We start from the raw sequence: 16,872 nt of genomic DNA on the forward strand, positions 1-16,872 counted from the left end.
GATATGATTGTGTACCTTGAAAACCCAAGAGAATCTGTCAAAAGCCTCCTTACACTGATAAAGGCCTTTGGCGAAATCTCAGGATACAAAATATATGTACAAAAGGCAATCGCATTTCTCTACACCAGTAATCAACAAACAGAAACCCTAATAAAAAACACAATTCCATTCACAATAGCCACAAAAAAATGAAATACCTTGGCATCTTCCTAACCAGAGACGTGAAAGACCTTTACAATGAAAATTACAAAACACTGCTCAAAGAAATCAAAGATGACACAAACAAGTGGAAAAATATCCCATGCTCATGGATTGGAAGAATCAACATTGTGAAAATGTCCATCTTACCTAAGGCAATCTACAAATTCAATGCAATACCCATCAAATTGCCAGCAACATTCTTCTCAGACCTGGAAAAAACAACACAGGAATTCATATGGAAACACAAATGTCCAAGAATAGCCAGTACAATCTTCAGCAAAAAAAGCAAAGCATGTGGTATCACCTTACCAGACTTCAAACTTTACTATAAAGCTCCAATCATCAACACAGCTTGGTATTGGTACAGGAACAGGCATATAGATCAATGGAATAGAAATGAGATTCCAGAAGCAAACCCTCAATTTCTCAACCAACTCATCTTCGACAAAGCCCCCACCACCTACCACTGGGGAGAGGAGAACCTATTCAGTAAATGGTGCTGGGAAAACTGGCTGACCACATACAGAAGATTGAAACAGGACCCCTATCTATCACCATGCAACCTCAAACCATAAGAATCTTAGAAAAGGAAGAAATACTCTCATGGAAATCGGAACTGGCATCCAATTCCTGAACAAAACCCGAAACCCACAGGTCATAAGAGAGAAGATAGACAAGTGGGACCTTAGTAAACTGACAAGCTTCTGCAAGGCCAAAGAAACCATCAAGAAAGCAGGGAGACAGCCTACAGACTGGGAAAAAATATTTGCCATCACCAGGTCTGACAAAGGCTTAACATCCTGGATCTACAAGGAACTAAAACATGCTGAAAACAAAACAAAAAAAACAACCCCATTATAAAATGGGCAAAAGATATGAACAGACACTTCACAAAAGAAGACATCTGAGCAGCCAACAAACGTATGAAGAAATGTTCAACCTCACTAATCATCAGAGAGATGCAAATCAAAACCACACTGAGATACCACCTAACTCCAGTCAGAATGGCAATTATCAACAACTCACAAAATAACAGCTGCTGGAGAGGGTGTGGTGAAAAGGGAGCACTTCTACATTGTTCGTGGGAGTGTAAACTAGATCAACCTCTGTGGAAAGCAGTGTGGTGATTCCTAAAAGCTCTAAAAATCGACCTTCCATATGACCCCGCAATCCCCCTACTGGGAATCTACCCTGAAGACCTCAAATCATTGTATAAAAAAATACCTGCACACGTATGTTTATCGCAGCATTGTTCACAATAGCAAGAACCTGGAAAAAACCATGCTGCCCATCAAAAGAGGACTGGATTAAAAAAATGTGGTACATATACATGATGGAATACTACGCAGCCATAAAAAAGAACAAAATCATGAGTTTCGCAGCAACCTGGATGGAACTAGAGTCTATAATACTGAGTGACCTCTCACAGAAACAAAGATCCGAGTATCATATGTTCTCACCCATATAATGGACCTTGAACATCCAATGTAATACTATAAGAAAATGACTGACGGTACTGGGAAACTATAGGGGGGAGGGGATGGGATTAACAGTCACAAGTATCTGTCTGGGGATGGGGAAACACCTCTTATTGTACACCTAACCCTTAACCGTACCCCACAAAATCATAATAAAAAATATTGATTTAAAAAAAAGACAAAAAAATAAATAAAACTACTTATAAACAACAACAACAAAAAAGAAAGGCCAATTTTACAGACTGAAAAGAGGCCATTTTGGTTACATTAGAATAGTCATTTAGAAAAGACTTAGCAATTTTTATTAAGAACCAAATTTGTGGGGTTACATGATCTTTTTGATGTGTTTTGGAATTCTGTTTGCTAGTATTTTTATATCTATTTTTATCAGGGATATTAGCCTGTTATTTTCTTTTTTGTTGTTTCTTTGTCTAGTTTTGCCATATGGGTAATGGTGGCTTCATAGAGTAAGTCTGAAAGTATTCCCTCCTTCTTAATTTTTTGAATAGTTTGTGTAGGATTGGTATAAGTTATTTAAATGTTTGGTGAAATTCAGTAGTGAATCCATTGGGTACTAAGCCATCCTTTGATAGAAGACTTTTTATTATTGCTGTTCAGGTTTTTAGTATTTGTCTGTTGCTTTTTACTGTTGGTCTGTTCAGGTATTTTATTTCTTCATGGTTCAATCCTGGTAGGTTGTATATTTGGGAAGAAGGGATTTAATGTGTACAGTTTTTTTTTACTTGTTTCTTTTTTTTGCCATCAAAGTTAAGTTGGTGCCAGTTTTAAATACCTTCTGATAACTGCAGGTTGTTTTTTGTAAGCCTCATGATAACCACAATGCAAAAACCTATAACAGATATAATAAAAATTTAAAAAAATGAATTAAAACATACTACCAGAGAAAATTACTTAGCCACAAAAGAAGACTGTAGGAAAGCAAGAAAGAAAAAGTGAGGAGTTAATAAATAAGTAACAAGATAACAATAGTCATTCCTTACTTATCAATAATAATGTTGAATATAAATGGGCTAAAGTCTCCTTTTAAAAGACATAGAGTGACTGAATGTATAAGCCAAAACTTTAAAACTCTTTTAAGCCAAAAAGTGTAAAAAAAGACAAAAAAGGCAATTGTATAATGATAAAGGGGTCAACTCCGTAAGAGGATATAGCAATAGTAAATATATATGCACCCAACATCAGCACACATAAATGTATAAGGTAAATATTAACACATCTAGACTGGACATGGTGGCTCATGGCTGTAATCCCAGAATGTTGAGAGGTTAAGCTGGAAGAATTGCTTGAGGATGGGAGTTTAAGGCCAGCCTGGGCAGCATAGTGAAACTTCTCCGCAAAAAAAAATTTTAAAAAAATTATCTGGTCATGGTGGTGTGCAATTGTAGTCCTAGTTACTTGGGCTACTGAGGCAGGAGGATTGCTTGAACTCAGAAGTTTGAGGCTACAGTGAGGTAAGATTGTGCCACTGCACTCCAGCCTAAGTGACAGCATGAGATCCTGTCTCTAAAAAAAAATCAATCAATAAAATAGATCTAAAAGGAGAGTTAGATTACAATACAATAATGGTACCAGACTTCAGCATTCTACTTTTAGTAGTGGACAAATTATTCAGGCAGAAAATTAACAAAGAAACATCGGATTTAGCCGAACTCGGTGGCTCAGCCTGTAATCCCACGCTTCGGGAGGCTGAGGTGAGTGGATTGCCTGAACCCGCGGGTTCGAGACCAGCCTGGGCAACTTGGCGAGACCTCATCTCTACAATAAATCAAAAAATTAGCCGGGTATGGTAGTGCATGCCTGTAGTTCCAGCTACTTGGAAGGCTGAGGTGGTAGGATCGCCGGAGCCCAGCAGGTCGAGGCTGCGGTGGCCAGGAGCGGCCACTGCATTCCAGTCTGGGTGACAGAGTGAGACTCCAACTCAAAAAAAACAAAAACAAAAACAAAACAAAAAAAACCACATCGGATTTATACTACACTTTAGACCAAAGGAACCCAACAGACATTTACTGACCATCTTATTCAATAGCTGCAGAATACACTTTTTAAAAATCAGCACTTGGAAGGTTCTCTGGGCAGAACATTTGTTAGGCTACAAAGCAAGTCTTAATGAATTCAAAAAATTCAATATTGAATCAAGTACCTTTTCTGACAACAACAGCATAAAACTAAAAATCATTAAGAAGATGAAGTTTGTAATACTATAAGAAAGAGATTAGCAATAATGGGAAACTGCCAGAGGAAGCGGGGGGTAGAATTTGCAATTGAGAGAAACTGCCAGGGGAGGGAGGGACACACCTCATCAACAAGGGTACCTGCATTAGGAACGTTTGTATACCTAACCCTGAATTGTACACAATGTCTTTAAAATAAAGAAAAAAAAGACAAAGAGGAAAAAAGTTAAATGAGGTCATATGCATGGACCATAATCCAATCTGACTGTTATTTTTACAAGAAAAAAATTTGGATGCACAAAACACTAGGGGTAAACAGGCACAGAGGAAAGATCTGAGGACACAGAGAAAAGGCAGGCATCTGTAAGCCACAAAGAAAGGTTTCAGAGAAACCAAATTTATGGACACTTTGATCTTGGACTTCCTAGCCTCCAGAACTGTGAGGAAACAAATTTCTGTTGTTTAAGACACCCAGTCTGTGTTACTATGTTATGGCAGCTCTGATATGCCATTCTAGTGGAAAACTGTCTAGTCTACAGCTGGTGAAGGTGACTATACTACTTATCTTAGTGAGGTCATCTGGTTGAGTTGAATTTAATAAAAAATAAAGATGAACTGAAAAAAAGATGATGAACTTTGGAGACCATACAAATACAAGGTGGTTAAAAAATATGTTTCTGAACAACCAAGAAGTCGATGAAGAAAATAAAAACAAAATTAAAAAAAAAATTTCTAGGGACAAATGAAAATGGAAATAGGGCATATCAAAACCTAGGGGATACAGCAAAAGCAGTATTAATTGAGAAATTTATTACAATAAACACCTATACCAAAAAATGTAGAAAGACTTCAAATAAACATCTTAATGATACACCTCAAGGAACTGGAAAAGCAAGAATAAACCAACCCAAAATTAGTAGAAAGAAATAATAAAGATCAGAGCAGAAATAAATGAAAAATTTAAAAAAAAAAAAGATAAACAAAATCAAATTTTTTTTTTTACATTTTTATTTATTTATTTATTTATTTATTGAGTTGGAGTCTCACTGTCGCCCAGACTGGAGTGCAGTGGCTGCTCCCGGCCACTGCAGCCTCGACCTGCTGGGCTCTGGCAATCCTTCCGCTTCAGCCTTCCAAGTAGCCACAATTACAGGTGCCCGCTACCACGCCTGGCTAGTTTTTTAAAATTTATTGTAGAGATGAGGTCTCGCCAAGTTGCCCAGGTGGATCTCGAACCCGCGGGCTCAGGCAATCCACTCACCTCGGCCTCCCAAATTGTGGGATTACAGGCTGAGCCCCTAGCCAGACCTCAAATGGTTTTTTTAAAAAGTTGGTTTATCTTTCCAAAAAAAGATAAAATCTACAAAACGTTAACTAGACTTATAAAAAACAGAGAAAGCATGAATAAATAAAATTAGAGATGAGAAAGGAAAAATTATAACTGATATCACAGCAACATAAAAGGTCATTAGAAACGATTAGGGATATATATATATATACCAACAAACTGGAAAGCTCAAAGTAAATGATTAAATTTCACATCTGTTGATATGTTGCTTTTTCATGTCCACTCAGTTTTATGTAGTTTTTATTTCCTTTCAGTCTTCCTCTTTAATCCATGCCTTCTTTTAATTTCCAAGTATTTAGAGATTTCCATCTTGTCTTTCTGTTTTTGATTTTTATTTCCATTTCATTATGGTCTGAGAACATGTTTTATGTAATTTCAATTGTTTTTAACTGTTCAAAGTTTGTTTTATGATCCAGAATATGTTGCTTATTTTAAAATAGTTCATGGGCACTTAAAAAAATATAGTTTACTTTTTTGGGGTAGAGTCTCTTATACATGTCAAGTGGATATTGTTGGTTGATTGTGTTTTTCAAATCTTCTCATTTTTTTCCCTGATTTTCTCTCTAATAGATCTGTATGATCCTGAGAGGTAGGTGTTCTAGTCACCAACTATAGTTAGGGATTTGTCTAATTCTCCCTGAAGTTTGTCAACTTTTGTAGCATGTATTTTGAAGTTCTTTTGTGTGTATACATTTAGGATCAATATGTCTTCTTGGTGGAGCGATCCTTGTATCACTACATAGTGCCTCTCCTTGTGTTAACTTTCTTTGAAGTCTACTTTAACTGATATTGATATAGCCACTCATTTTTTGTTTTTATTGCTTATATCAATATTTGCATTTACTTTTATTGTACTTAGGTCATTGAATTTCAAGTGAGTTTCTTGTAAACAGCCTATAATGGGGTTGATTTTCCCCCCACTGTTCCAGTCACTGCTTTTTATTGATATTTTAAAGTTTAAGCTTGCCATTTCATTATTTATTTATTTATTTATTTGAGTTGGAGTCTCACTCTGTCGCTCAGACTGGAGTGCAGTGGCCGCTCCCGGCCACCGCAGCCTCGCCCTGCTGGGCTCCGGCGACCCTTCCGCCTCAGCCTTCCAAGTAGCCGGAATTATAGGCGCGCGCTACCATGCCCGGCTGATTTTCTGATTTACTGTAGAGATGAGGTCTCGCTGCCCAGGCGGGTCTTGAACCCGCGGGCTCAGGCAGTCCACTCACCTCAGCCTCCCAAAGGCGCGGGATTACAGACTGAGCCACCGAGCCTGGCCCATTATTTTGTTTTGTATTTGTTTCCTCTGCTCTCATGCTTCTTTTTCTTTATTCCTGCTTCCCTGTGGTTACTGTACCTTTTTCTCAGACTACATGTTTACTTATTTATTTATAGTTCTTTTGAATGTTTTACTTTGTGCAGTTTCCTTAGTTGTTGTTCTAAATATTGTTGTGTGTGTGTGTGTGTGTGTGTGTGTGTGTGAGACTTATCACCGTCTATTAACATCAATATATTTTACTTCACAGATATGGGTACTTGACTCTCATTTAAGGCTCTTTATGCTATACAGTTTTAAGCATCATTGTCTTGGGTGTCACCTGTTGTTATAAGCCTTCTTTTAGTCATTGCATATGATTTAGAAAACGCAAAGGGAAAGTAGTCCATTGGATGTACCCAGATATCTGCTCCTTCCAATGTTTTTCCTCCTTTTTTGGTGCTCCAAGATTTTTTCTATAACTGATTTTGGTTTTAAGAACCAAATTTTTATTTTTTAATTTTTCCTTAACCTGAGAATATATTTACTTTTCTTTTATTTCTAAAGGATACTTTTGCCAAATATAGAATTTGTGGTTGACAATCTTTTATTTCCTGCTCTTGAAGAATGCCATGCCATGTTCTTCTGGCCTCTGTGATTTCAGAGGAAATATCTAGTCATTTGAATTGGTATTGTCCTATAGGTCATGTATCCTTTCTCTCTGGCTACTTTCAAGATCTTTCTTTGTCTTTAACTTTTAAAAAGCTTACTTATGACATGCCTTGGTATGGCTTTCTTTGTGTTTATCTTGTTTGGGATTCACTTAGCTTCTTGACTTTTTGAATTTAATTTCACCATTATGGGAAGTCTTTTCTCTTCTTTACCTGGATTCTCTTTCAGCCCCATTCTCTTTCTCTTTTCCTCTGGGATTCTGACGGTATGAACACTGGATAGTTTGTTATTGACCCATGGGTCCCTGAGGCTCTTTTATTTGTTTGTTTGTTTATGTAGCTATATACATAAATATATAATATAAATAAATATGACATATGCACAAATATAAATATATTATAAATATATGTGTAAGTATACAGGTATGCAAGGTTTATTTTCCATTACTATAATTGACAGTTCTGTAATTCTCAACTGATTTTTATAACTTCTACTTATTTTCTGAGATTTTTCTCATTTTTCTTTTATTTCAAAAGAATTTATCATTGTTTTCTGATATATTTTAGGACAGCTGCTGGAAAATCCTATTCACATAATTTTTATATCTGATTCATGTTGGTGTTAGAATTAATTGATCGCCTTTTCTCACTAAAGTCGTGACTTTCTTAGTTCATTGCATGAGAGATTTTAAAAAATTATGTCCTGGACATTTTGAGTATTATGTTAGGAGACACCGGGCACTAGTTTGGCAGGCAGTTGCCTGCTTAGGTTTGACATGCAGGTTCTAGCCTACTTTTGTGGGCAGTGATTTTAATGACGGTCTATATTTCAGAGATCATGTGGTGCTGTATTGTTATGCTTGGTTTATTGCATACTTTTGCTGCTGATGCTGCACGACAAAGTGAAAGCTGTTTCTCCAGGCCTGGCCACCTTGTGGTTCTAGGGGGGAGAAGGGATTCTGCTGACTTCTGCAGGAAGAATGTTTCCAGTGTTGGGAGTTTTTGGAGGAACGATTCCCCCCTACCAGTGGTGGGTAGGGAACATTTTCCTAGCCTGGCGTTTTTGGCCTGATTCCTTGAGCTAGTACTTCCCAGCAATAATATGCCTTTGACTGGGGAATGGCAATATCAGGCCCCATGGTGAAGGACAGGGTTTTACTTTTTTGTGATGGAATTTCCCTTTGCTGATGTCCCTTGATTTCCATGTGATTCTGGTTGGGTGCAGGAAGTCTCAGGACTGGTAGAAAAAGAGAGCACTTCGCAGCCCAGGTGCTGTTGTGGTGGGATCTCCATTGCCTGTGCTACGAGTCATAAGGCATCTCTGGACTGGGAGGGAAGCCTCAGACTTGGCGGGAAGTGGAGTCCCTCTGCATGTAGTGGAAGGGCTAGCTGAAGGATTGGTGTTGGAGACCACTGCCCTGCTTAAACTCTGCTAAAAACATACTTGGTATATGTACAAAGTCACAAGCCGCCACAAATGCCTATAATGGCAAAGCCAGATAGACATGTATACTGAGACAAGTTCTAAAAGTGCAGTGTCTGTTGTGTTGGATTAGAAAAAGTTATACATTGTCTCGCGAACAGCTGCACTATATTCTGTACACAGTCACGGTCTATCAGAAAAGCTTTCTAAGATAAAAACAGGGATTTTTCTTTACACTGTCTGTACTTTGTCCTCAAAGGCTTACTTAACTATGTCATTTTGTACTAATAAAAGTCTAGTGGGTAAGGAACTCGGGACCTTTGTTCCTCAAGACAAAGTGCCTCCTGGTTCCCCCACTTCCTAAGCTAAAATGTGTCGTGTAAATTGTGTTATACCACACCATGCCTCTTTCGGAATCCTTTACCACCCAGCCACACAAGACACAGCAGATTAGAAATTAGGAATACGGTTCTCATTGTGATCTCTGTCACTTTCTGCATTATTTGCTCCCTAACTATGTTTTGCTCTTCCGGAGGGGACCAGGGAGAATAAGGAGATAACTAAACTCCAGATGACATGGAAGTATCTCCTGTCTTCCCCCGTGCCGTGCCCTTTCTCCTCCCTGAATGCTCCTCTTGGAGTGGCCCTTTCTGTCACTTGCAGAGCATCCTTTCTCTCTCACCCACATATCTCCCCTGCCTTCTTCCTCCACACCACACTCATCGGCCTGCCACCCTTCTACCCCTGGAATGTGTTCTCAGCACCCCCATCTCACCCCTTTATCCCATGAGTCTTTTGCAGAACTGTTCTTGAGGCACTATAGGCTGAAGGAGATCTTAAGCTCTTTCAGTTTCCCGAGTGCTTCTGGGTCATGACCACGTCCATCTCTCAGGAGGAGTGGGCATCAGGGTCCTAGCAAGAGGACCCTTCTCAGGGACACAGTGCAGGACATTAATGGGAATGTGTTCTCAGTGGTAAGGACTCCCTTTCATGGATAAGGCTGCACCATTTCTGACTCGGATCCTGTCCCTTACACACCTCCCTGACATAAGCTCTGAGTTTTGCCTTGAAGCCCCCATAGGGAGCATCCCTTGATCTCAAGTCCCCTGGACTAGGATTGGTTAGCTATCTGACACGTGGCACAGTAGCCTCTGGATTCAAGCCCAGCAACTACAGTTTAAGGAAGGGATGCTGAACCAAAGAAGAGTACATGGAATCTAGTAGACACCCACATCCTCATATTCACGCATTCACAGAGTCCCAAGAGACTGTGCCTGCTCTACATTTTTTGATTCCCTGCAATGTCAAGATACTTATTCTTCCGAATTCACTTATACTTTCTATTCTCTTTTAGACCTTTCTCCAAAGAGGAAAATCCAGGGGTGCTGGCATCGACATTCCACTTACCAGCTGTCACAGGTCAGGAAGGAGGGAGTATGTGCTCAGAAATTGTCATTAAGCACTGTTACTTTTTTTTTTGGGAATTTGGAATTAAAGAATATATTCCAAATGAAGGAATTATACAAATAAATCAAGATGTATTGATTTGATGAACTATTACATAGAGATTAAAAATGGTGCCCCTGAAGTATGATCAAAAGGCAATCATTGGGTATACAGGTGTTTATTGTCCAATTTTCCCAGCTTTTCTATATGTAGGACAATTCTCATGAAGAAAGGTGGGGAAAAGTCTTAGAATACAGTATAAAATAAGGCCTGTGCAGGATATGATTATTATATTGAAACACACACGGGAAGAATGACAGACGCTTCATTTTGTTTTTATGTATTGAGTTCACGAAGGGAATCACAACTATTAAAACATTTACACAAAGTCTGAATGTGTCTCCTTTCATTGGGACCATCTCCACATTTTTCATATGATGACTTAACTTCTGTGGTGCCCAAGGTTGAGCACAGCTCTTTTAGGGAGTGCTAAATATGGTGAGCAGTTCAGAAGTTGGGCAAGATGATGATGGAACTGGTCAGAGTGTGAGAGTCTCTGTACAGGAAGGTCTGCTATTCTCAGGGCATCTTTCAGGAAAAGAGAGCAGAGATCAGGCACTTGGCACCTGACTCGCACCAAGCAGAAGAAAGAATCTCAGAGCTTGAAGACCAAAATATGGAACTAATGCAATCTGTTAAAAAACATAGAAAGGAAGCTTCAAAAGATGGAACAAAGCCTTCAAGAGATGTGTGATTACATTAAGAGACAAAACGTATGCTTGATTGGCATTTCTGAGCCAGAAAGGGAGACAGAGACCACCCTGGAAAAAACATTCCATGAAATTATATAAGAAAAGTTACCACATCACATCAGCGACACAAGCATCCAAATGCAAGCGATTCAGAGAACCCTTGCAAGGCACCAAATGAGAAGACCATCTCCTAGACACATAGGAATTCACTTACATAAAGTAGGTATGAAAGAATAATACTAAAGACAGCGAGATAGAAAGGGCAGACTACCTACCGGGAAAGACCAACCAGAATAGCAGCAGACTACAGAAACACTACTGGCTAGAAGAGACTGGAATCCAATCTTCAAGGTTCTCAAAGATAGAAAATTCCAGCCAAGAATTTTCTACTCAAGCTAAGCAAGCTGAGCTTCTTCAGTGATGCAGAATTAAAATCCTTCCCAGACATGCAATCCATGAGTTTATACTGCCTCCAGACCAGCTCTACAAGAGACGCTTAAAAAGGTATTAAGCAAAGAAGTAATAAAAAAGAATGACCAGGCTCTTCCCAAGAATGCAGAAAAACAGAATCAACACAGCATGCATCATGATTGCAAAACTGAAAACACACACACACGTACCAACACAAAAATCAAAAGAAAACCCAAAAGAAATAACCTCTCACATCTCAATAATCAGCCTGATCATAAATGGATTAAATGCACCACTGAAAAGTCATAGAATGGCAAACTGGATTAAAAAAAAATCATGAACCTACAATATACTGCCTCCAGGACACACATCTCCCTACAAATGACACTCAAATTTAGAGGGTGGAAAACAAATTTTCAGGTGACTGGAACACAAAAGACGACCGGTGTCATGATTTTAATATCAGCTAACACAACCTTTAAGCTATCAAACATTTAAAAAGATACAAAGGATGCTACATAATGACAGAAGGTTTAATCCATCAACAAGAAATATCCATTCTAAACATATTGCACCCAACACAGGAGCATCAGCTTTTCTACAGCAGCTACTAAGAAAACTAAAAAAAGATATTGACTCTAACACTATCATAGCTGCGGGCCAAAATGCCCCACTAACAACCCTAGATAGATCATCGAGACAAAAAATCAACAAGGAGATCTGGAACCTCAAACTGATTCTTGACCAAATGGACTAAATAGATACCTACAGAACACTCCACCCAACAACCACGGAATATATATTCTACTCATCACCACATGGGACATACTCCAAGATCGACTACATCCTTGGCCACAAATCAAACATAAACAAATTTTATAAGATTGAAATATGTCAATGCACCTTCTCAGGTTACAGTGGAATAAAAATAAATATCAACAGCCACATAAAAATTCCTCCAAAACCCACAAAGACATGGACAATAAACAGCATGATGCCGATCAACTCCTGGGTCGACACAGTAATCAAAACAGAAATTAAAGGATTCCTGGAAACATTTGAAAATAAAGACACATCTTACCAAAACCTCTGGGATGCCATGAAATCAGTAGTTAGAGTGGAATTTATATTACTATGAACACACATCAAGAAAACAGAAGGATCACAAGGTAATAGCCTAACAAATCACCTAAGGGAGTTGGAAAGTCAAGACCACTGAAACCCTAACTTCAGCAGGAAAATCCAGATCATCAAAGTAAAAGCCCAAATATGGGATATAGAAGACAAAAATATCATAGAAAAAAAATCAATGAAGCAGAAAGCTGGTTCTTTGAAAGGATAAACAAGATTGATGGACCTCTGCCAAAATGACCAACAAAAAGAAAGAAAAAGTCCAAATAAACGCAATCAGAAATGAAATAGATCAGGTTACAACTGACCCCAGAGAAATAAAAAAGATTATCAGAGACTACTATGTATACCTGTATGGAAACAAACTTGAAAACCTAAATGAAATGGAGGACTTTCTAAACATCATGCAGCCTTCCAAGGTTGAAACAAGAAGAAATTGAGCCCCTAAATAGACAAATAACAACCCAGGAAACTGACTCCATCATAAGAAAACTACCTACAAAAAACAAAACAAAACAAAACAAAAAAACCCCTGGATCAGGTGACTTTCCAGCAGAATTCTGCAAAACATACAAGGTGGATCTGACACCAATTTTATTGAAATTATTCCAGGTGATTGAGAAAGATGGAACTCTTGGCAAATCATTTTAACAAGCTAACATCACATTTATGATACCCAAACTGGGTAATGATCCAACAAAGAAAGAACTACAGGCCATTTCCCTGGCAAACATGGATGCAAAATTCTCAACAAGATTCTAGCAAATCAAATCCAGCAACACACACCAAAATTCATCCAGCATGGTCACATAGGCTTCATCCCAGCGACGCAGGGTTCATTCAACATCTGCAAGACCAGAAACATAATTAAATAGATCAACAGATGTAAAAACAAGAACCACATGATTAAATCATTAGGCACAGAGAAAGCTTTCAATAAAACCCAACATCCCTTTTTGATAAAAACCCTTGAATGCCTGAAAGTAGAGGGAACATACCTCAAAATAGTAATAGCCACCTATGAAAAACACAGCCAACATATTTCTAAATGAACAGAAATTGGAAGCATTTCCCCTGAAAACTGGAACAAGACAAAGCTTCCCACTTTCACCCCTCCTTTTCAACATAGTGTTGGAAGTCTTACCTAGAGCCATCAGACAAGAGAAGGAAGTCAGAGTTATCCAAACAGGAGAAGAAGAAGTCAAGTTACCCCTCTTTGCTGATGATATGAATTTATAGTTTGGAAGCACAAGAAAATCTGTCAAAAACCTCCTTGCACTGATAAAGAATTTTGGCAAAATCTCAGGGTACAAAATCAACGTGCAAAAGACATTTCATTCCTGTACACCACCAACAGACAAAGAACCAAATAAAAAGCAAAATCCCATTCACAGTACTCTCTCTCTCTCTCTCTCTCTCTCTCTCTCTCTCTCTCTCTCTCTCACACACACACACACACACACACACACACACACACGGAAATCCCTCGACATCTTCCTAACCAGAGAAGTGAAGGACCTTTACAATGAAAGCTACAAAACAGTGTTCAAAGAAATCAAAGAAGACACAAATGGAAAAGTATTCCATGCTCATGGATTGTTAAGATGTCCCTTCCACCAAAGGCAATCTACAGATTCAATGCACTACCCATTAAATTATCAACATCATTCTTCTCAGACCTGGTAACAACAATACAGAAATTCATAGGGAAATATGAAAAAACCATGAATAACCAAAACACTCTTTGGCAAAAAAAAGAAAAAGAAAAGAAAAAGAAAAACACACAGTGGAAGGTCTCACATTTCCAGACTTTAAACTTTATCAAGCCCCCTCCCTGCCTTTTCCGCCCTCCCATCCCCCTCCCTCAGCCCGCTGCCGCTGCTCCAGATAAGGTGATGGCAACGGCTAACTTCGGCAAGATCCAGATCGGGATTTACGTGGAGATCAAGCGGAGTGATGGCCGAATACACCAAGCAATGGTAACATCTTTAAACGAAGCTAATGAAAGTGTAACTGTTGAATGGATAGAAAATGGAGATACAAAGGGCAAAGAGATTGACCTGGAGAGCATCTTTTCACTTAACCCTGACCTTGTCCCTGATGAAGAACTTGAACCCAGTCCAGAAACACCTCCACCTCCCACGTCCTCAAAGTAAACAAAATTGTAAAGAATGGACGGACTGTGGCTTCTGTTAAGAATGACCCTCCACCAAGAGATAATAGAGTGGTTGGTTCTGCCTGTGCGCAGCCTAGTCAGCTTCCTGAACAGTCTTCCTCTGCACAACAGAATGCACGTAGAAGATCTAATTGTGTGAAAGAAGCAGAAAAATTGCAAGAAAAACGAGAAAAAAGGAGACCGCAACATCAAGAACTTAGAGAAAAAAGAGCCCAGGATGTTGATGCTACAAATCCAAATTATGAAATTATGTGCATGATCAGAGACTTTAGAGGAAGTTTGAACTATAGATCATTAACAACAGCAGATCCTATTGATGAACATAGGACATGTGTTTATGTAAGAAAACGACCACTCAATAAAAAAGAAACTCGAATGAAAGATCTTGATGTAATCACAATTCCTAGTAAAGATGTTGTGATGGTACATGAACCCAAACAAAAAGTAGATTTAACAAGGTACCTAGAAAACCAAACATTTCATTTTGATTATGCCTTTGATGACTCAGCTCCTAATGAAATGGTTTACAGGTTTACTGCTAGACCACTAGTGGAAACTATATTTGAAAGGGGAATGGCTACATGCTTTGCTTATGGGCAGACTGGAAGTGGAAAAACTCATACTACGGGTGATGACTTTTCAGGAAAGAACCAAGATTGCTCTAAAGGGATTTATGCATTAGCAGCTCGAGATGTCTTTTTACTGCTAAAGAAGCCAAACTATAAGAAACTAGAACTTCAAGTATATGCAACCTTTTTTGAAATTTATAGTGGAAAGGTGTTTGACTTGCTAAATAGGAAAACAAAATTAAGAGTTCTAGAAGATGGAAAACAGCAGGTTCAAGTGGTGGGATTACAGGAACGGGAGGTCAAATGTGTTGAGGATGTCCTGAAACTCAATGACCTAGGCAACAGTTGCAGAACATCCGGTCAAACATCAGCAAATGCACTTTCATCTCGGAGCCATGCAGTGTTTCAGATTATTCTTAGAAGGAAAGGAGAACTATATGGCAAATTTTCTCTCATCGATTTGGCTGGAAATGAAAGAGAAGCTGATACTTCTAGTACAGACAGGCAAACTAGGCTTGAAGGTACTGAAATTAATAAAAGCCTTTTAGCACTCAAGGAGTGCATCAGAGCCTTAGGTAGAAATAAACCTCATACTCCTTTCCGAGCAAGTAAACTCACTCAGGTGTTAAGAGATTCATTCATAGGTGAAAACTCTCGTACCTGCATGATTGCCACAATCTCTCCAGGAATGGCATCCTGTGAAAATACGCTTAATACATTAAGATATGCAAATAGGGTCAACGAATTGACTGTAGATCCAACTGCTGCTGGTGATGTTTGTCCAATAATGCACCAGCCCCCAAACCAGATTGAGACACAGTGGGGTGTGGGGAGTTCCCCTCAAAGAGATGATCTAAAACTTCTTTGTGAACAAAATGAAGAAGTTCCTTCACAATTGTTTACTTTCCATGAAGCTGTCTCACAAATGGTAGAAATGGAAGAACAAGTTGTAGAAGATCACAGGGCAGTGTTCCAGGAATCTATTCGATGGTTAGAAGATGAAAAGCCTCTCCTAGAGATGACTGAAGAAGTAGACTATGATGTAGATTCATATGCCACACAACTTGAAGCTATTCTTGAGCAAAAAATAGACATTTTAACTGAACTGCGGAATAAAGTGAAATCTTTTCGTGCAGCTCTACAAGAAGAGGAACAAGCCAGCAAGCAGATCAACCCGAAGAGACCCCGTGCCCTTTAAATCGGCCTTAGCTGCTAAAGGATCCCCAGGACCCTCGCTACTGTAACATAATGATGGTTCAGCTGTAAGGGCCGTTTGAAAGTTTGAAATTTTAAGTGTTTGTGGAAAATGTTTTGTCCTTTGCCTGAATGACATTTCAATTTTGTGAAACACTCCTTTGTCTCCAAAATGCTTCTAGTCCAGGAGGCACAACCAATAATTGGGATTAGTGAAGCATTTTGTTTCATTTGCCCAAATAGTGATTTACTTTTGGAGATCCTTGTCAGTTTCATTTTCTATATGATGAAGTAAGATTGTGGACTGGATCCAGAGGTGGATAGTAGGGGGAAGCCACAGCTTTTCCTTTTAACTCAGTTCCATTTTCGTAGCAAGACTGAGAAGTTTAAATCCTTTGTGAGCATGCATACCTCATCCGTGATTGTACATACCTTGCCCACTCCTAGAGACAGCTGTGCTCACCTCTTCCTGCTTTGTGCCTTGACTAAGGCTATTGACCCTGAATTTCTGAAGCACAGCCAAGATAAATTACATTCCTTATTTGTCATTGTAAATTACCTTTGTGTGTACATTTTTACCGTATTTGAGACATTTTTTTGTGTGTGATTAGTTAATTTTGCAGGATGTGCCATA

General features: G+C 38.8%; 1 pseudogene across 1 annotated transcript; it reads left to right on the forward strand.

Annotated features, from left to right (window-relative positions):
* The first annotated feature begins 14,149 nt into the window (after positions 1–14,149).
* LOC103261503 lies at positions 14,150–16,242 on the forward strand (annotated as a pseudogene). Its single transcript, XR_504358.1, has one exon. The product of XR_504358.1 is annotated as a kinesin-like protein KIF2A pseudogene (transcript).
* The last annotated feature ends 630 nt before the right edge of the window (positions 16,243–16,872 follow it).

The sequence above is a fragment of the Carlito syrichta genome, unplaced genomic scaffold (genome assembly GCF_000164805.1).
Source record: "Carlito syrichta isolate Samal-C Ts95f unplaced genomic scaffold, Tarsius_syrichta-2.0.1 Scaffold303724, whole genome shotgun sequence".
NCBI lineage: Eukaryota > Metazoa > Chordata > Mammalia > Primates > Tarsiidae > Carlito > Carlito syrichta.